Here is a 20659-nt window from a genome sequence, read left to right on the forward strand (position 1 = left end):
ACACAATAATTGGAAATACAGAAATTTCTTTTCCAGATCCAAAAGGGAGAAAGCATCCACTCTGTGATGTTAGACAGACACATTTATAAAAAGACACTCTGGACTTATGCAAAAGGATAAATTCACCACTCAAAAAGATTCATTCGTGTATTGAAAGCCTATCAGGATCAACACGTAACCTACTGAGCTAGCTAGGACAGGGAATGATCCATCCATAAGCAATAAATAGGCATGCATGTCTGTATTAGCTGCCTGTATTTCTGTCATTCTAATCCATGAGAAGTCATCAAAAAGTTCATGGGAAATGTATATTATGAAAAAATTGTATATGAATTTCAATTTTTTAAAATAAGCTTATCTTTTAATTCAATTTTTCCACAAACTTTGAAAACCACCCTGGTGTTTTAAATTGCTAAAGGGAGAAGACCCAAAGCCTTATTTCCAGTACAGAATTCAGGCAATGTCTCATCCTTTAAAGAGGCAAGTAGGAAGAATAGATGCTGGGATTCAAATCTGGATTCTTATAGCAGAGCTCTTCCTTCCCCTGTTGAACCATGTTCCCTCTACAGGTAATACTGACCCTTCCAATTGCTGCTACCAAAATGGCATCTTTATAGAACTTCTTGTAAAGTAGCTCTACCAGGAAGTGGGAAGGAAAGTGGAAAGTAAAGACACATAGTGACATGACAAGAGAAATGAAAGGGGCCAGCATCGTGGTGCTGCTTGGGCACCTATGTACCATAGAGCAGTGCCTGGGATAGAGTCCCTCCTCCACTTCGGATTCTGATTCCTGTTAGTGCACCTAGGAGGCAGCAGATGATGGCCCAAGTCCTGGGTTCCTGCCTCCCACATGAAAGACTTGGATGTAGTTCTTGGCTCCTGGCTTCAGGCTGGACCAGCCCCAGTTATTGTAACCATTTGGGGAGAATGTTTCTCTCTCTCTCTCTCTCTCTGTCTCTCTTTCTTCAAATAACTGAATCTTTGTTAAAAAGATGACTGAAATAAGCCATGAATAAACCAACAATGTGAGCAGGCAGAGGTTTTGCTACATTTTACCCCTTTCTAGGAAGACATTAAGTAGAGATACTTAGAACTGGGAATCCCAGGTGTGTAAAGCATAAACTCTGCCGCTTATTATATCCTTGCAATTACTTCAGTTCTCACACCAGTCTTTGGTCAGAAAAAATTTAATGTGATTTACATGGCTCTTTATTCCAGACTGTGTCAATAATTCCCATCTTGATGAGAAGAAAAAGCTATCCTTTAGGTCACTCAAGTGACCTCAGATTGCATTAAATCAGACCAGACCTCATTCAACAAGCTGCTGAAAAATTGGCTTACAATAGGTAGTATATGTGACAATCAAAAAGGATAACATATTGTAGAAAAGATTAGGGTAACAGTAGCAACAAAATGTATCTTAGATAAGTAGTTCAGATTGTTCCTAATATAAAGTTCACAGTCTAACTCTTCAGAGGTAATGATCCAAATAGTTAAGAAAAGAGGGCAGAATTATTTTCAGCTATGTTCCAGAGAATTGGATCTCTGATCACAAATCATCTACTTCTAGTCATAACAAGGTAAACCTGATTTTGTTAATGGATGGTAAGATTTAAAGGTGTTCTAAGCGTAGTTACATTATTTTGATGTAGATGTATAACTTCCATTAACTGGAAATGTTTGCATTGCCAAATTCTTTAGGTGTTCCAAATATGTAATTAAATTCATGCACCTAGTATTTTAAAATTTAAGCATATGAAGAAAAATACTAATAAAGTATTCGAAGAATAAAACATTCACTGACAATCTTAAAGCAATGAGGAATAAACACTACAGGCCCTTCATTTGTGGAGATGCCAGGAATTGAACCCAGGACCCCATGCATGCAAAGCATGTGCTCTACCACTGAGCTACATCCCCACACAGAGAAATGTTTTCCCCTTTTATTCTTGTCCAATAGCTGTCCCTAAACTGGTGTAGAGATAGACAATCCTACCAGCTTTTTCAGTCTAGACTCATAGAAACATAATCAGATTTGTTTAACAAATTATCAGTGAGTAATACCATCCAGAAGTTCCTTGTCATTTCCTTCAACATCATTCAGCATGGTTTACAAGTGCAAACTTACGCTATTTAAGTTCTTGTCCTCCTGTAGTAAGATAGTTTCCAGGGTAGGGGTTGTAACATTTTACTCATCATTTTATCCCAAGTCCCTGGCATAGCACCTGGCACATGGCTTTGAGCCAAAAATCACAGGTGTGCTCCATTCGGTATACATATAGTAAAGAACCTTGCAATGATGTGTGGGGAGGGAAATGATTCAAAAATATATAAACAGACCCTTGTAATACAGTGCTGGGGTGAAGACAGCACATGTAACTACAGTGCTAGACAGAACTATACCACTTTGTTGATCAGAAAGTGATGATTCCTGGGGTCTTGAAAATCAAGATGGCCAAGTGACTAAAGGCCAACAGTTATGCTCCAGGACCAGAGTGGAGTTGTGTTCCGAGTGCCAGAGAAGAGTGAAAACCCAGGATAAACACCCAGCAGCAATATCTTCAGGTTCCTGATCGTGGTCTCGATGGCCAACAAGTATAGTGCAGCAGAAACTGCAGGCAAATGCCTCAGTTGGTTTTGCAAAAATTTCACTCGATGGAGATCTACTGAAAATTGAGCTCCAATTTGCTGGAGGGTCAGAGTTTTCTGGCCTCCCGGTGACACTGACACTCTTTTGTGGACATGGATGGGCAAGGTTTGTGAGATAATTGTGAGGCAACAAGACTGGCCAGGGCCACCCATGTTCCACCACTGAGGCTGGAGCTGGGGACATGAGTATCCCTGTGCAGCGTCCCTGTGCTGGCTGCAGGGGATCCTGGAGTATTCTCCGAAACTGTCACAGGCCCAGGTGTCACCACCTGGCCTTCTACCCATCAGCGACAAAAACATGGCCCTTGCTCCCTGCTTTTGGGGGGAGGGGGTTAATTTCAGCCTTCTGATTGCACTCTTAAGCCAAGGTTGCTCTGTGCCTTAGGATTCCCTTCGGGTGCTCGCCTGTGTCTCCCCCCCAGCCTCGCCTCTCAGTCTCAGGGAGACTCTCACCTTCCATCCGCCTTTTCCTCCTTTGTGCATACTGCTTGGGTTCACTGGGTTTATCTCCCAAAGGAGGCAGCTTCTCAGGACCGCCAGTTGGCGGAACCTCTGGAGCGCTTGAAGCCGCCCCCAACATGGCCAAGGGCAGCGATAGAGGGCCCTGCCCCTTCCCAGAACCCATCTGGCCCCAGCGGTGCCGTAGAAATGCAGAGCAGAAGGGCAATAGTGAAAAAAAGATAAAAGTTCATGCGAAACTTTTGCAACCGAGAGAGGAACAAGGAAGGAAGGAAGGAAGGAAGGAAGGAAGGAAGGAAGGAAGGAAGGAAGGAAGGAAGGAAGGAAGGAAGGAAGGAAGGGAGGGATTAGTTTTATTATCCAGCGAGGAGAACATCTTACCTCCTCAGTGCATCCGGAGCCGGGACGCAGAGCCTAACGTGGCGGAGATTCAGGGCGACCCTCCTTCATGGACACCTGTGGCAGGTGAAGGTGTGGCCAGGTTCCTCTTCCCGCCCCCGCGATCTCAGAGCGCTTTGGGGTCCCCAGCGGTGGCGGCGCGTGTCTGCTGCTCGCTTCCCCTCTACCCACCACCCGCTGTTCCTCGTGGCCTCAAGCAGTTTCTAAGAAGACCCCAGTGGGGTGCAGGGGAGCTCCGCGCGTCCTGACTCAAACGTGCGGCCCAGGTAGCGGCTGCAGACCAACGAGTCCGTGCGGGCTCTCGGGGGATCTCAGTCCCCTGTGTGCGGTGACAGGCGCCCCGCGCCTCTGATTTTCCCACTGCGTACAAATCGCGGGTCCCGTTCGTGTCCAGTTGTGACCGGGACAAGAGTCGTCGCGGCCCCAAGAAGTGGAAGGAAAGGGACCCGCGGAGACGAGGCGTGCCTTGGGGGCCGTGGCGTCTCTCGCCGTGGAGACACCGCGTCCTTTCCTGTTCCTCTCGGCCTCAGCCTCAGCTCCCTGTCTGGTGCTAGGAACGTCTCGCCCTCTGGTTCAGTCGGTGCAGGGACGCACAGGGACACGTGCTCGACGGTGCTTGGCGCCTGAGGGGGTAGTTATCGGCTGGAGGTGTGGCGAGGGTTGATCCCAAGGAGATAGACCCGGGCTGGCGTGTGAGCGCAAGACATCGCTTCCTGGGCCCAAGCGGCGGGTTCCTCCCGGAGCCCAGGGCAGAGGTCGCCCTTCTGGTGTGCGTTCGCAGTGGTGCTGAAAGTTCCCCTTTGCTTCTCTGTCAAGTTCGTGCGACTCCTTGCATCCCAGATCAACTGCAGGCGAGACTCCTGACTGCTTCATCCTCTCAAGTCACAGTCTGTCTCCAAGAAGACCTGCTGGGGTCTCTCGCTCCTCTCCAACTCAGGTTGCTGTATTAATCGTCGACACCGATGCAGAAGTTTGGTTTGATTTCACGTTGGAGGGGCACCACTTGGCAGATAGAGGCCGGCGCTAAGGAAGCGATTGCCTCCTATCTGCACCTTCCCAGACCTTGCCAGGGCCCGGGGGCAGTGGGCTCACCAGCACACACTGTGCAGTGAGATTTGAATCGTAATGATGGTTGGATTCTGGGTGAGGAGGCTGGTGCCCGGACGGCCACATCCGATGAAGGCAAAAGGAGTACAGCCAACCCACACCCCACCAAAACATGTAGTGAGGAAGATGACAAGGCCGGGCGCTCTGTTGCACTTGTTAATGCGGGAAGCATACTTCAAATCCTCTAAGATCCACTGGGAGGCACTAGGCCCAGTGATTCCAGCTGCGAGATCATATATTCACGATGCTGTAGGTAAAAGGCATTGTATCTTGGGAGGTGTTCCAGGCAGGCCCCAGAGTGTGGATATTGTAGCCAGGAATAATGGCACAGGACTGGATTCTACATTACTGAATTTCTAACTGAGGTCATGATTAAGGGAGGTGGCCATGGATATTCTATAATACTGCCAGAGGTACAATTCGAGCACAAGGAAGAACAAAGCCAAGAACACTTTCATTAACCAGGAACAAAGGACAGAGTCAAAGAACAGCAGAGCATCTTCTTAGATGTCAACATCAGTGAACTTGAAGGCCTCACTCCGACACTCAATAGAAAAGGGGTCCATGGGTTCCAGTGAGAGAACAGACCGGAAGGCACCACCAAGAGTGTGGCTGAGGCTTTGCCAAATGTCACTGCCACCCCCAGGGGAAGCCTGCTGGGGCTACATGGAATGAATGGGCACAAGGTAGCTCTTTCCTAACCCATCACTGGTGATGCCTGGCCATTTTCGGTGTGGAAGGGATTATTCCAATGAATTTAAATAGCAAGTGAGACTGCAACATCCGGCCCCACAGTCGACTTTCCCAAATTCTTAGCAGACTCTCTTCCTACCCCACACCTGCCAAGGAGATTAAGCTCTGCCAGGTCTAAATGCCTTTGGATGTTCAGACTGCTCACTACACTGTCCCTGCCAGAAGGTGCTAACTTTTTAACCTTTGAATCCCATTTGTGATGGGAACCAATGAAGCCCCATGAACAAGGAATTTCTTGTATGGGAGGTAGGTCATGAACTTACTGAGAGAGAATGGGTCCTTTTTGCCCGACTGTTAGATCTTGGGTGGTTGAGTGAAGTCCTGTTTAGGCAGTCCATAGCCCTGGAGGTGAAAGAAGACGGCTGTGGCAGCCAGCATTGTGGTGTTGTGGGTACCTAAGTCACCGGCTGTAGCACCAGTATCCCATATAGATGTGGGCTTGGATTTGAGTCCTGGCAGGCATACCATATGGGTGCCAGTTCAAGTCTTGGCAGCTCCACTTCCAATTCAGTTCCTTGTTAATGTACCTGAGAAAGCAGCAGAGGATGACCCAACTGCTTGGGCCCTTGCATCCACGTAGGAGACTCAAATGAGGTCATTGTGGTCATTTGGGAGTGAACCAACAGATGGAAGATGTTGCTCTCTTCCTCCCCCATCCCTTCCCCCACCAACTCTGCCTTTCAAATATCTTCAAGGGAAAACAAACAAACAAACAAACAAAACCAGCAGCTATGGTTGGTAGACACATCGTGTGTATTTGTGAAACTACACTGATCTTAGTCAAAGAAAAGTGTCCCCGGAATTAAGCAAGCTTAATCCTCTCAGTTAATGTTTTGAAAGACACGTTAGCCAAAGATTGGAGAATAAATATTTTTTCATTTCCCTCCTCCCCCACCTCCTTCCATCCCCTTTTCTCTCTTCTAGATTGCCTGGAAATAGAGCCTGTGGTTCGCATATGTGTGGTCTTGAGTTTGACCTTGATATGTCCAGCTGTGCACCATGCAGAGCAGTTCAGACTGATCATTGTTTCAGCACTGAGTAATATTCCGTTGTCCGAATGTTTATTTCTTTACCTACTGAAGGACACTACAGCAGTTGCTTCCAAGTTTTGGCAATTGTGAAAGAAGGTTTTTGGGTGGACTTAATTTTTCAGCTCATTTAAGTAAATATTGAAGAGCACAATGACTAGATTATATGGGAAGACTATGTTTAGTTTTGTAAGAAACTGTCTTCCAAAGTGTCTGTACTGTTTTGCATTTCCATTAGCAACGACTGAGAGTTCCTGTTGCTCTACAGCTTCAGAAGCATTTGGTGTCGCCTGCATTCTGGATTTGGATCATCCTGATAGGCGTATAGTGTTATCACTGCTGTTCTAATTTGCATTTCCCTGATGACATATGATATGGAGCACATTTTTTTTCATGCACTTATTTGTTATCTGTTCCAGGTTTTTTTTTGTTTTTGTTTTTGTTTTTGTTTTTCAATCTCTGTTTGTTTTCCAGTTTGCAAGGTTTCTTTCCTGTGTCCAGTCTATTAATAAGCCCATCAATAGCATTCTTTGTTTCTATTACAGTTTTTTGATGTTTAACATTTCTTTTTGGTTCTTTCTCAGGATTTCTAGCTCTCTGCTTAGATTGCCCATCTGTTTTTGCACCCTGTCTACACCTTTTCCATACAATCTCTTAGGATATTTATCTTAGTTGTTTTACATTCTCTGATAATTCTAGCGTCTGCCATATCTGGTTCTAATGCTTGCTCTTTAGAACAAGCGTTTGTTGTTGTTCTTTGCCTTTGTTGTGCCTTATAATGTTTTCCCGACAGTCTAACATGATGTACTGGGTTAAGGAACTGGAATAAACCGGTCTCTAGTAACACGATAATGTGAAGGAGGAGGGCAGGTGTTCTGCAGTTCTATGATTAGGGCTCCATCTTTCAGGGAACTTCTGCCTATGCCTCTGGGTTGTGAATCAAGTTAAGTGTTTCTCAGATTTTTTTTTTTCTTCCTCCTTGGGAAGAAAGAAACCAGAGTAAGCTGGAGTTGGGTATTTCCCTTCAACAGGTCAGTAAGGATCAGATAAAAGCCCAGGAAGTTAGACTGGTTAACAAGTTTCTCTGGAGGGCAGTATTTTGAAGAACAGAGTATGCCCATGTATTCAACATCCTTCCTTTTCCCTCCACCTGCCAAAAGCACAAGGGAATTTTTCTCTGATATTTGCTATGAGAACCTTGCAAGCTCTTAGAGAAAAAACTCACAAAAGTGTGGGGACCACTCACAATAAAAACTAGGTTTTCCTGGAGACTTGTCTACACCTAGCATTCCACCAACCACAGGGCAGGTTTTACCGTGCAATGGTTTCCACTGAGGTTTCTGTTCAGGTGTGTTGGGATGCTCCGTGTCTACCTGTCTGTCTCTCCAGATCTAGGGCAGTAGTTTGGCATAGGACCTCTCTTCTTTCACAGATCTAAGGAGAGTTGTTGATCTTCCAGTCCCTTCAGATTTTTACTTGTCTTTCAGACAGAGTGGCAACTCCCCAGCCCCTTACATGTATAACTCAAAGCTGAAGTTCAGACTGTTGACTAATCTTTTCTTCTCTTGACATGACTAGAGGATACATTCTTTATTGTTCAAGGGCTTCTCAGATACCCAGAGAAATATCTGCTGCTATTTTTACTTTGCCTAATGCATAGTTTATTACTTTTTAAAATTAATATTTAGATATATTGGTATACTATTTTCATCATATATAGAAACATTTTACCTCTAATATATAGCTATAACATTTTTTTATTAGAGTTATAGACAGTGAGAGAGACAGAGAGAAAGGTCTTCCTTCTGTTGGTTCACTCCCCAAATGGCATCTACACGCTGGCCCTATAGCTATAACATTTAAAACAAATATATCAGTTTACTTTAAGTTCCAGAGACCCCTTAGTACTGTGTTGGTAGATAATGATACATTTATGTCAAAGTTAGCAATACCTTTCACAGTTGGTTAAACTTAGCACATATCAACATTGTCTCCAGGGATTCTTAAAACACAGGGTTCCTGACCCCAGGGATCAGAATGGTTAGGAGAATTTGTATTTTTAGCAAAAAATCTGGTGTTGCTGATCTCAAGACCATACTTTGAGACCCAGTGCCTTACACTACAGCCCATTTTTAAAGTGTTATAACCAGGCTTTATATTTGATTCTTCGGTATCTTGCTCAGTTTTTATTACACAAGACACAGGTTGACTCAATCGACCGAGTCAAGTTTTCCTGCATAGACCAGGCTGTTAGGCACATGGTCACTGTGGATAATCCGAAGTCTAGGATCTAACACTGTGTCCACCTTGAAAGATGCACCTGTCCGGGATCTTTACCTTGCTGGCTTGGCACCTATTTACAGTTAGACTGTGCTATACTACAGGACATTTCCCAGTGGTTTGTTATAAGCATCAACGGTTTTCATTTTTTCTGATGCTAGCTTTCCCACATGGCTCTTGATCCAAATGACTTGTATGCATGGTCCTGCTCTGATAAAAGCCAATTTTACAGCCGCTTGTTCTAAGCTGGTCAGTTTCAGATGAATTTAGTCTTATTGACTCTAATTTATGTATAGCTTTCTGACTTTCAATGCCTATAAAATTCACTCACACAATTCTTGATCAGTGAACTCTTAAAAAAAAAGAAAAAAAACATATTTTAGAAAAAAAATTGACCAACTATCAATAAAGGGAAGTGTGCATGCACTTGCTACATAGCAGCACATTGGGGATGTAGCTCAGTGGTAGAGCGCATGCTTTGCATGTATGAGGTCTCGGGTTCGATCCCCGGCATCTCCAGCTTCTTATTCTTAAATAGCTACCTCACAAGTTTTTCAATGCCTCAATCTTGATAAACAGAGATTCTTGGCTTTTATATTTCTAAGCAATTAAACTTCAAGTTCTAAATCAAATCAGACTTCATTTACCCTAGCTTGAGAGACAAATGCTCTGCAAAAACATTTAGCTTGCTTTCACTGCCAAGATCACTCATGCTGTAATAAAGATCACTCATGCGGTAATAACCGCTTCTTCTCCATTTTTTTTTTCTTTGTTTTTTGGAAGAGGTAGAAAGTGGGTGGGTAAGACAGAAGGTTGTTTCCACTCCTGCCCTCCCCCACAAATCTAGGATCTTTGTCACAAGAGCTTCTGCATTCCTAGGCTTAAATAAAGAATTTTTCATTCCTTCTACTTTAGAGGACAGCATAATTGAAGTCAACTTTTGAATACAAAGTACATTGCTGGCATAAGTGGTGTCAGGATGACTAATTTTTAATTAGTTAGCTTCCTAGAGCTATGAAAGTAAACTAAGAGAAACCAAAGAACAGTGTTCAGCTGAAAGAAGAGAGTGGTGAGAAATGTTTATGAAGATGGGGTATGAGAATGCTTTTTATTATCCACCACTTAGTTCTTTTTGTCAACTAGAAAAAAGCTGCCTTTATCAATTAACATGGGCTAGAAATGGTGTTCTCTAAAAGAATTCACTGAGAAAACTTGCTCTTGGAAACATACAGTAAGACGTTGCTGGATGTGGCATAAGATCCGCCTTTATTCCCTAGATTATCTGGGCCCTTGGTTCAATTCTGTCAAAACACTGCCTTGCTTAAGTTAAAGTAAACTAAAGTTAAATTAAATTCCACTCCTGCCTAAATCCTATAGTAACGCTGTGTTGTTGTTGTTGTTGTTTTTTTGTGAAACCCTATACTTCTATTTGCATTTCTCTCTCGCCTAAGCAAGTATTAATCTATTTTGCTTTATGACTGAACAATTGAGATTTAATATTTTGACTGTAGAAGCTAAAAGTGGATATTGTGAGGTTAGCAAACAGAAGATGATCTTTTGATTAAAACTAAAGTTTTTGAACTTAGCATAAGGACAGCCTTCTTAAGACACCAAAAGCTACTTACACAAAAATATTAATTCATTTGCATAACTCAAATTTAATATGATATTTTGTCAAACTGAAAAGCCAGGAATAAATTGTAAAGTTTGTTTCAGCATCTACAAAGATGAACATTTTTGTGAAAAATAAGTAAGTAATGCCTATAAATCAACTTTCAAAGCAAACCAATTAGAAAAGAAATAAAATAGCTTTTAAAAAATATAACCAACAATTTCGATGAAGGTGGCACTTGGGTTGGTTACATTGATACACAGGGAAGTGCATTACTGGGTGTGTGCATGTAATGTTTCAATCTAAAGTGGGACACAAGTGCCATTTGTTTTGACTTAAGGTATTGCACAGAATTGAATATATTTTGTCTGAAAGTCTCCCACTGGGCAATGACACTTGCTTTCAGTTCAATGGAATAAATTATAGCATCACTTACAGATTTAGGTTTCAAGTGAAAGGAAGGCAGGAAGCCAGGGAGAGAAGCAGGGAAAGTTACTTAGTGAGTGAACAAAAGAATTACAGCAAAGGAAACAGTCAGGAAAGTGAAGAGGCAACCAACTGGATGGGAGACATTATTCTCAAACTACACAACAGATAAAGGATTAACAACTAGTATCTATAAAATGATCAAGAAACACCACAGAATCAAAACAAACAACCCAATAAAAAGACCTTAACAGACATTTTTCAAAAGAGGAAATCCAAATGGCCAACAGACACATGAAAAAATGCTCAGGATCCCTAGCCATCAGGGAAATTCAGATCAAAACCACAATGAGGCTTCACTTCACTCCGGTTAGAATGGCTTACATACAGAAATCAACCAACAACAGATGCTGGCGAGGATGTGGGGGAAAAAGGGACACTAATCCACTGATGGTGGGAATGCAAACTGGTAAAGCCACTGTGGAAGACAGTTTGAAGAGTCCTCAGAAACCTGAATATAGCACTACCACAGGACCCAGCCATCCCACTCCTTGGAATTTACCCAAATGGAATTAAAGGGGAGAAAAAAAGAGCCATTTGCACCTCAATATTTGTTGCAGCTCAATTCACAATAGCTAAGATATGGAAGCAACCTAAATGTCAATCAACGGATGACTGGATAAAGAAACTATGGGATATATACTCTATGGAACACTATACAGCAGTAAAAAAACAATGAAATCCGGGCATTTACAACAAAATTGAGGAAGCTGGAAAATATCATGCTGAGTGAAATAAGCCAGTCCAAAAGGGACAAATATCATATGTTCTCCCTGATCGATGGCAACTAAACGAGCATCTAAAATGATACCCACTGAGGTGAAATGGACACTATCAGAGACAATGACATGATCAGCCCTTGTCTAGACTGTTGAGGAACAACTTACTATTTTATTCCTTTTAGTATTTTTTGTTGTTGTTGTTGTTGCTCTGTTTGTTCTACTTAATACCACTGGTTGAACTCTGTAATCAATACACAATCATTCTTAGGCGTTTAAAAATTAACAGAGAAGTGATCTCTGTTAAACATAGGAGTGGGAATAAGAGAGGGAGGAGATATATAGCTCAGCACAGGCTCACTCGGACTTAAAAAAAAAAAAAAAGAAGTATCAAAATATTTAAGGGTAATAACAGAGTATAGAAACCCCTGAGTTCATAAGACAAGTGAACAGGAAGAGAGAAAATGTTCATCTTATTATAGTAGAAAGTCAATCTGTAAATAGAGAGTGAATGATGGATTTAGGAAAATCACCATTTGCCACCTTCACATTAATAATTGATTCTGGCAAGTGTTGTCAATGAGTGCTAAATTAGGTAGGCAAAGTTGAATGATTAAGAGGATATTTACCTAATTTCAAAATATTTCTTCACAAGACACTTGAACTAATTAAAAAAAAAAAAAAAAAACACGCAGTTCTGGAGAAAGCTGGCAGACACCATCCTAACAGGTGATCACAGGTAATACCCCAGCAGCAGGATACTGACATCACACCTCTCTTCCCACCATGCGCTGTGAAGGACACAGTGCCATTCTCTGGTATTCCTGTGACCTGAATCTAATCATATGGAAACAGCAGACTCACTCACACTGAGACATAGTCGACAACACAACTGGCCTGTGCTATTCAAAATGCAAATGTCATACAAGAAAAAGGCTACAGATGAAATGAAATGAAAAAGTTAACTGAATTCAACACATGATTAAAGATTTTCTTACATCTAAAATGACATTTTAGGGCCAATTACCAAAATATGAATAAAGCCTGATTTTGATAACTGTTATGTTCTGGTCATGTAACATAATAATCACTGACGTATTTACAGGTAAAGGGTAATCATAGGTACAAGTTATTCCCAAATGGCAAATGGTTTGGGGAGAGAGAAGGGTAGAAGGATGTTACTATTGGAAAGTTCAGGGGCAGGAGATATAGAAAATCTGTGTCCTGTTCTTGCAACTTTTCTGTAAAAATAAAACTATCTATGGTAAAAGAACGAGATGTAGAACAGGACGGTCAGCTCACTTAGCTAGGGTCCCCATCTGGGGCACTGTACATTCATGACACGCATACAGGCACTCATACTCTCTCTCTTCCTGTACATGGTCAGTCACTGGATTGCCAGCCTTTTCTCTACATTTAAGTATACAACTTTTTTTTTTTCAATAACAACTTGTATATTTCTCTCCCCAGAGAGAGGAAAACAACCCTGGATTAAATCATAAGCCATTTCACTTTTCAATTCCTGCGCCAGTGCAGAATATTCCTTTGCTGAGTTGGCATGTTAGGGAGGCTCACTCTGCTCTTGCTGAGTTTAAGGGGATTACAAATCTCATTTAGAGATTCTTAGATAGCCCACTTTGGAGTTCAGAAGACCTTACAGGACTTGACCTTCAACTTCTTTTAGTTTAGCAACTAGGAACTTCTGGAAAGAGACTGACTAGGGAGCTAAAACTCTCAAAGAGAAATCTCAGTTAATACAACCTAAATGCTTATTAAAGTGACAGTGAATTCCTCAGCACTAGAGACAGAAGATGAGAGTGTGGTTGATCTTTAATTACACAAAGGCAATAGATGTATCCACTTATTTTTCTGCCGAAGTTTTCCTCTTACCGCATTTTGAAAGGGAGTCCTGTGAGCAAGACCTCTGCTGGGGTTGCAGAAATAGGCTCTTTCTTAATTTGTGTGTGTGTGTGGGGGGGGGGGGTCCCCTTAAGTCTTAATGCGAATTCCTTTTTGATTATTTCATACATTTACATTTCCTGCACCTCTGGTTATGTTGCTTGTAATAGGCTCTCTTTCTTTAAATGTAAATCTATTTAAAAAAAACAATAATGAACTTAGGAGATAAATCAGCATACACAATATTGTGTTTTTGGCTAGCAACATTTTGAAGTGAGTATGTGTTCATTTCCACATGGCTTTTAGTTACTTTCCCACTCTAGCCAGTCCTGGGCCTGAAGTCTCTCCTTCTCTGAGCTCCCTGATTCAGCCGAATCTCTCACACATGTTCTCCTAAATGCCAGTCACCCCTTTTGGCGACACTTAACACAGCCACAAAATTGTATTTATGTTTATCCTTATATAATTACTCTCTCCCCACCCCCACTCAACATACACGACTAAACTCGTGTTTCCTCGGGGATCCGATCAACTCACCTTGCCACACCTTACTATAGTCACACAATAACTTTTTAAATGAATGAGGGGATGACTAGGGTTCCATAGTTATCAACTAACATGGATAAAGGCATAACTTCGACTGCTTGAGACTGGCTGTAAGAGGGGTCTGTGCGCCATGGAAGATTCCTTCCAGAAGTCGTGTGAGTGATCTCACATTCAGAAATGTAACTTTTTGGAATTAGCATGCTGGTCCAGAGTCCTGCCACCTCTGGCCAGATGTCTGCCCCCAAGAGCCCCATTTAAATTCACTGAGGAGAGGGCATGATCATTTACAAAGAGTCATGTACAAGAAGTCAACCAAGTCCCCAAAGCAAACACCAGTTTGTAATTTACTCTTTGTTTCTAAAAGTCAAGGATTTTTTTTTTTTTTTCCAGGGGTTTAAGGACACCCAAAAGCTTCAGGAGCCCAGGGAACACTTTAAGAGAATATGCAAAATGTATATATTTTTTCTTTATTTGGTGTTCATAGATAAAAGTTTTCATCAGATAATCTAATGAGTATCTATGCCATATAGTTTTTGGAAGCATTATTCTAGGCCATACTGAATCTGTTAGCTTTTATAAATAAGACCACTTTAAAACTTTAAACTGAGAAACACTGGTTTTAAATCCTGGCTTGATTTTGTTCTTATTGGTTGTGAGATTTGGGCAAGTTACTTCACTTCTCTCTGATTTCCAATGTCTTTATCTGTAATATATTTACGATAATGCTTACTATTTCTAGAGATTGAAATTACATGAGAAAATACACAAAATATAAGACAGTAAGTTCAATAAATTGCAAACATTTTTCATTGACGTTTAAGACTGCATTTTGGGAAATCAGAATTTTTTAACGGCTTGAATTAAAGCCTTTTCAGTTTCATTTGGAAACTCTCGACTCATGACTGCTCTTAGACCCCTAAGCACGATGAAATGCAACTGTGTGATGATAGCTCATCATACAATCTAAACGTACTTGCAGTCCTAAGAGTCTTCACATGAAAAGATATTCAAGCTCCAGGAGATTGGCAAAACAGAGATCCCAAAGTAAACCAGGCCCTGCTGGGACTCGAACCCAGGATCTCCTGTTTACGAGACAGGCGCTTTAGCCAACTAAGCCACAGAGCCAGCTGTGGTGTAAAACTACTTCCTTTTTAATCCAATCGTTCCTGATTAAACAGCCGGGCTATGTTGCCAATTAGAGTTACTGTGCATGCGCTTTTCAAGTCGATGGCTCAAAAACTAACCTCTGAAAGGAAGTCTGGGAAATCAGACTCCCTTACAGGCCAAGACTAACACATACCCGAACTCACACAGTTAGCACAAGGTCAGTGTGACCGAAGGCAGAGAGAAGCACAGGATCGGAGAGGAGCCAGGTATTCCCTGTGGAGCAGGGCGTCTCCAGAAGACGCCAGAACAGTTGTTACATTCCGTCTGCTTTGTTGGGATTTAGAATCTCAAGTGACTGGATATTCTAAAGGTGGAATAAAAGGGTTTTGCAGAAAAATAGTTCGGGTAGAGCCTTCCTCACATTAATGGCATTTTAGGCTGTGAAGATAGCACACTTGTACTCTGAAAAACAAAAACTCCCATTATGTTCAGACTCCACAAACAGCTGTCAGATCTTTTCTGTTTGAGAAAGTAGGAGACTCAAGGAGGCGACTTTGTCACAGTTGGTTAACGGTTTTGTGAGTCAAACTTGAAGAGCCTTTCCCTGCCTGAGGGAAGTGATGCCTGTTCCTGTGGTTCTCGGGAAAATCCCTAGACAGAAACCAAAAACTCACACTCGGGGGGTGGGGGGGGGGCATCACTGGACAAGGGACTTCCTCCTGGCCAGTCTGCCTTCTTCACTTTGGTTGTTCAATGATCCTCACTTGCAGAAGCTCAACAAATACAGGATCGAAAATTCCCTCAATTAAGAATCTGTTCTTAAACTAACAATTGTGTCCTGGTTTTCTGTCTTAAACTTGAACTGAGAGGCAGGCGTGGAAAGGGAGCAAGTGAACTCAGCAAGAAGTAAGTGCCATTCTCTGCACATCTAGCCATCTCCCACTGCCTCCTTACCAAACAAGAGAGGGGACTTTAAAATTCTTCGTTGGAATAAGCAAAGGCTGAGAGTAACCCATTTGAATTTCAGAGTCCTTCTTCTATCTTGAGTCAAATGTTGGGGCAATGTCATCTTCTATCCCATTCACATCGAAGATTTTTTCAGGTGTGTGTTGGGGGTGGGGGGAGCAGTACTCAGGAACAAGCTGCCGAAGTCTAGTGAGATGGAAGAAAGCGGTGGACAAACCCAGGAGTACACAGAGTGTAATTTGTCAGGAATTTATGGAATATCTGGGGCACCTCAAGAAGAGGGGATTTCTACTCCAGGAAGCCAGAGGAGAAAGGGTTATATATTGAGTTAGACTGGGCTGTGGCAAACTGGAAAGCCTGTGGGCTTCCTCGGGAAATATTAAAATTCCAGGCGTCAGATAGGAGACATCCCAGGTGTCAGTTCCCTGAAAGAGATTCTCAGCAGGCTGTCTAACTGACTTAGGGTTACCCAGAGGACAAGATGTGGGTACAATCAAAATGACTGGTCCTGCCAAGCTGAATCCCTATAGCTTTCCTAGTGAACATAAACTTAACTTTTTCATCAAGTAGGATACAAACTCTTGAGTTTAATCTACATTAACGAACAGCTATAAAAGTACACTAATATTCCACTTGCTGTATATTCATTCAATTTGGAAAGCAGCGCTTCACAAAACTATGATAGACCAGGAATCAGGTTGTCTCTGAATTCTGATTAGCTGAGTCATGAACAGCATTGCTAAGGTAGCTAGGTAGATATTAGCCTGCGTGTATAAGAGAGGCTGAAGAAAAAGGGAAGAAAATGAGGATTTTTAAAGAAAATGAAATTTTGCACAATGGAACGAGGAAGCAAGCGGTGAAAGCAGTCCAGCAGCACGGACACCTGCAGGAATAGCTCCTGGCCCCCAGCGCTGTTATGTGGGTCTCAGCCCTTCCCTGGGGGCGGCTCAGGGGAATCCCCCTGCCCTGCACCAGGGAGGCTACTAGGCCCCATCACACCGTGCTGATGAGGCTCCGGGAGGATTTCTGGAACTCCACATCAAGGAATCACCCACCCCTGATTTCCCAGAAGAGGGAGGATGGGAGAAGAATCGGGGGGCCCTTACATCTGGGTGCAGCCCGTGCTCTCAGCCCTTTCCTGAGATGCATGCCTGGTCCATCAGGAATACGTCTCTCATTCCTCTTCATTACACTTTGCTGATTCGCTTACCGCTACTTTCTGTAGCGCATCTGAATTCTTTCCTGAGCAGCCGGTTTCTGCTAACAGTACCATATAATCTTCAGGGGATGACATCATACGCAGTGAGATACAGTACAGGTATTGTCCAACGAGAGCAACATTACAGAATGCTTGGTGGGTGCCAGGCATCGGAATTCTGTGCAGGTCAAGGCATGTTGCCAACGGTAGTGACGTGTACGGCCTGGAGGATGGCGGATGCCGACTTGGCTCTGTGTGGTTCCAGCAACCTGTATCCCCTCTTGCTTGGCTTTCTGCGCGATAACCAGCTCTCGGAGGCGGCCAATAAGTTCGCCAAAGCGACAGGTGCTACACAACAGGATGCTAATGCCTCTTCTCTCTTGGACATCTATAGCTTCTGGCTCAACAGGTCAGCCAAGGCCCCAAAGAGGCAGCTACAGGCAAACGGACCGGCGACTAAGAAGGCTAAGAAAGCGACTTAAGAAAGCTGCTGCACCTGCCAAGCGGGCCGATCTGCCTCAGCATCCTGGAAAGGCTGCAACCAAAGCATCGGAGAGCAGCAGCAGCGAAGAATGCAGCGATGGGGAGGAGAAAAAGAAAAAAAACATGGCCAGAAGGTCAGGCCACAGGACGAGGCACCAAAGCAGCAGCCAAAGACAACCCCTGTGGCACCTAAGGCTCAGGCTAAAGCTCCACCCAGACAGGTGCGGCGGCTGGAGCAGCCCTTAATGGTGGCCCTGGCAAAGCAGCCAGCAGCCGCAGTGGTGACTGAGAGGAGAGGCTATGGCCATTCCCAGGAAGGCTCTACCTAAAAAGCAAACCGTGGCAAGGCGCCAGTGAAAGCAGCTGCCACCCCTACCCAGAAGAGTTCCAGCAGCGAGGATTCCTCCAGTGGGCAGGAAGGAGCAGAACAAACCTATGAAGAAAAGAACCAGGTCCTCACAGCTCAGTACCCCTCCATCTGCTCCTGCACGGAGGAAGTCCCCAGGAACCCAGCCCCCCGGAAGGCTGCAGAGAGGAAACAGCCTGAGGAAGCAGTGATGCGTCTGATTCAAGCTCTGAGGAAGAGAAGAAACCTCCAGGTAGGGCAATCGTCTCTAAAGCAATCCCTGACCCGGCACCAGCAAAGAAGGCTGCTCTGCAGACAGCTCAGACTGACAGCTCTGAGGATGGAGCTCCTGCCGAGCCAGCCGGTGCCACTCCCAAGCCGCCTGCCGCTAAACCAGTTCCGCTCTCAGGCAACCTGCAGGTGGTGGCCAGAAGCCTCTGAGCAGAGAGGCTGATGGAGAGCATCTCTAGTGAGGAGGAGGAGGAAGATTGCAGCCACCCCCAAGTCCAAGGTGACTGCCAAAGCAGCTCCATCTGCGCCTGCCAACCAGACTCCCCAGGCTGATGGGATGGCAGTTCTGATTCAGACAGCTCCAGCAGTGCAGAGGAGGGGGAAGAGGAGGAGAAGACATCTAAAGCCCCAGTTAAGAAGAATCCAAGGAGACAGCAGGAGGTGTAGCACCTTCCAAGGCAGCTCTGTAAAGCAAGTGAAGGCTGAGAGCTGCAGTTCTTCCTTAGATGATTCCAGTGAGGAATTAATTAATCCGTGAGGGAAACAACAAAGGAAGAGAAATGGTCATTGCCATTAAGTCCCTAAATGCTAGTTGATAAAATAAAATGCATGGATGGGTAGTGACACTATAACTTAATTAGAACAGATGTGAAAATGGTCTTTACCTACAATATAGACACAAGGAAATGCAAATCTTCCAGCATTTCATGTCAAGTATGTAAGGAAAAAAAAAAAAAAACAAGGGAAAAACTAAAATAGCAACTTTTGCCAAAAATATTTAACTTGTCCATATTTTATAATGCAACTAATCCAAATAACAGATTTATCCTAAAAGAAAACTTTTAAGGGAAAATTAAGGATTAAGCATAGAAAGTTCTATTTGAGCAAACCAATTCCCTCAGTCACTTTTTTCTGTCTACCTTTTTTTTTTAATTTTCAATTTTATTGGTGAATAACTTATTTGGAGTACCAAAAATATAAATAATGTGTTTTTCAAACACAAACTAAAATATTTCAAATGAAACATCATCTTTATTTTGTTTTAGAGTTTATTCTAATTTGGTCCCAAGAATTAGTTCTCATTATAGAATTTATATTTCAGCAACATATATATGTACCCAAGTGTGCAAGGAAGCACATTTTGGTTTTAAAAAATCGTCTACTATTTTAGTTAACACAGCCTAGGATAAAAGCCCTCTCATGTCCCCACACATTCTTCTTTTATAGCCAGTTCTGGCATTTTTCATAGAAGCCTCTTTCATCAAATTCATTATTATCCCTTTCAGTTAAGGAGTTGGTGTCTTCATTATCTGTAACTGAACCATGGTCACTATCCTGCCCTCCAATATTAACACAACTCTTTCACCACCATAACAGCTGCCAGACAGTTTAAAGAACAGACTTCCCTTCTGAAAGGCTGCTTCCATCTTGCCACTCAGAACTTCATATTTTGCCTCTAGGATTAATTTTCTGTTTAAAGTGTTTAAAGCAGGTAAAGCTGCCACCCTATGGGTGCCGGTTTGAGTCCCGGCTGCTCCACTTCCGATCCAGCTCTCTGCTATGGCCTGGGAAAGCAGAAGATGGCCCAAGTGCTTGGGCCCATGCACCTGCATGAGAGACGCGGAGGAAGCTCCTGGCTCCTGGCTTTGGATCGGCGAAGCTCTGGCTGTTGTGGCCAACTGGGGAGTGAAACAGAAGATGTAAGAAACCCACCCCCACCCTGCCCGTCTCTGCCTCTCTGTAACTCTGCCTTTCAAATAAATAAATAAATCTTAAAATGAATGAATGAATGAATAAATAAATAAATAAATAAGGTGTACCAAGCTTGGGGTCAGCACTGTGGCATAACAGGTAAAGCCACCTACTGCGTGTGACACCATCATCCCAAATGGGCACTGGCTCATGTTGTGATCCAGCTCAACTCTTTACTAATGGCCTGGGAAAAGCAGCGGCAGAAGGCCCAAGGGCTTGAGCCTACCACCCAGGATGAAGCTTCTGGCTTTGGCCTGGCCCAGCCACAGCTGGCTGTTTTTCTGTAATTGTGTGGCCACCATATCCTCAATAACTGGTGTTGAGACTGAACCCCTATACAAATGTTTCTAATGTAGAAGCGAGATATCACCAGGACACAGCCCATCCTGTATCCCTTAGCCCAAGTGTCCTTGTCCATCACTGAATTGAGGAAGTGGTGCAGCCCCTACAAGGTTCTAATCACCAGATTCAAGAAGTCATTTTCTTTTCCGATTTATAAAACCTTGATGGCCAGTATTGTCTGGGGGTGGGGTGGGGTGGGGTAGGTGGTGGGATGGGTTTATTTAGGGGAAATTCCAGGTCTGGGGCAGAACATAACTACCACCTGCTTGTAACCCCTACCACCACCACCACCACCAA

The 20659-nt window shown here is 43.4% G+C and overlaps 1 long non-coding RNA gene, 3 other non-coding genes and 1 pseudogene across 4 annotated transcripts in view; 2 read left to right on the top strand and 3 right to left on the bottom strand.

The window, feature by feature from the left end:
* Positions 1-20659, bottom strand: part of LOC138849830 (uncharacterized) — a 61135-nt gene that overhangs the window by 13807 nt on the left and 26669 nt on the right. The window lies entirely within an intron of this gene.
* On the bottom strand, positions 1849-1920 carry TRNAA-UGC (transfer RNA alanine (anticodon UGC)). The gene has a single exon. It is a non-coding gene; the product is annotated as a tRNA-Ala (tRNA).
* On the top strand, positions 9123-9194 carry TRNAA-UGC (transfer RNA alanine (anticodon UGC)). The gene has a single exon. It is a non-coding gene; the product is annotated as a tRNA-Ala (tRNA).
* TRNAT-CGU (transfer RNA threonine (anticodon CGU)) lies at positions 14989-15062 on the bottom strand. The gene has a single exon. It is a non-coding gene; the product is annotated as a tRNA-Thr (tRNA).
* Positions 17439-18806, top strand: LOC108177332 (nucleolar and coiled-body phosphoprotein 1 pseudogene; annotated as a pseudogene).

Source organism: Oryctolagus cuniculus, chromosome 5 (assembly GCF_964237555.1).
Source record: "Oryctolagus cuniculus chromosome 5, mOryCun1.1, whole genome shotgun sequence".
Lineage (NCBI taxonomy): Eukaryota > Metazoa > Chordata > Mammalia > Lagomorpha > Leporidae > Oryctolagus > Oryctolagus cuniculus.